Source organism: Polistes canadensis, unplaced genomic scaffold (assembly GCF_001313835.1).
Source record: "Polistes canadensis isolate GaletaPanama2010 unplaced genomic scaffold, ASM131383v1 scaffold_384, whole genome shotgun sequence".
NCBI classification, from domain to species: domain Eukaryota; kingdom Metazoa; phylum Arthropoda; class Insecta; order Hymenoptera; family Vespidae; genus Polistes; species Polistes canadensis.
The window spans coordinates 60,723-61,876 of record NW_014569931.1 but is presented as its reverse complement, the minus strand read 5'-3'; the positions used below and the strand labels follow the sequence as shown (position 1 = coordinate 61,876).

The window sequence follows — 1,154 nt, the reverse complement described above, 5'->3', positions numbered from 1 at the left end:
AGAAAATAATAATATTAATAATAATAATAATAATAATAATATTTAAAATATAATAATTTTATCTCGCATTGTGGCAAACGTATATTTATTTAAATTCGCGCAAAGAAACTGTGATCAAAGTTTACTTTATATATACATATCTTTTTCTGATTCACTTGATTCCACGCCTATTTCTCCGCCTATTTCTATTTTCTAAGCATATCCCAGACTGTATTCGATCGTGAATAAAAGAAGAGAAGAAAAAAGAGAAAGAGAAGACCATAATGCATCGAGTAAAAGACTCCATCTTTTTTCTCGATCGATGCTGATTCGAGAATGTTTATCCTTGAAGTTTTCCAACTAACCTACCACACTCTTCACGTTTCATATTGCAAAATTCTACGATCAAATGTTTTCAAGCTTTTATGATAAACAAAATATAATAATAACATATTAGATATTCTCACGAATATCACATTTCTAAAAAGTTATCGATTTCAAGTATGATTTACGATACGATCAAGTATTTTTATAATGATTCATTTTTTCTTCATCTCTGTGTTGTTTTTTCTATTCGTCTCATCTTTTTTATCATAAATATTATCTTTAAGAATTTATACACTCGATTGTGTTTAATCAACGTTTTTATTTTAGTTTCAATTATCAAATAATTTTTGTCTTATTTTAATTTGCAATTAATTATTAGAATGATATAATAAATATGACGAAAAATATTTGACAATGTGCATTGATCAATTGTATATAATTGAAATAAAATATATTTGTATAATATACTCTCTATTTTTTTTATGTGTATATTATAAAATAAATTAAAAAGGATGTTATTCCAGTGAGATACTCGATAGATTTTAACAGGATGTTATTGTGTCATAATAATAAAATTTATATCTATTTATTATTTATATTTAATTATATATATCTTAGATATTTTCTGTATGTATTTATATAAGAAAAACTAATTAACACACTAATTGTCATAAACATTTAAACTCATTTCTGTAAGTAATCAACCATGACATTTTTCATGCTTATATAAACGCACGCATATTTCATTGTATATATATAGTGAATGTTGATTGAAAAATAATATGGAAATAAAATATTGTTAATGAAATTATTTAAATATTATTTAATTTTTGATTGAATAATAGCAT

General features: G+C 22.7%; 1 protein-coding gene across 1 annotated transcript in view; it reads left to right on the top strand.

Moving 5' to 3' along the window:
* Positions 1–1,154, top strand: part of LOC106792155 (myb-like protein AA) — a 66,010-nt gene that overhangs the window by 10,959 nt on the left and 53,897 nt on the right. The gene's annotated exons all lie outside the window — the stretch shown is intronic.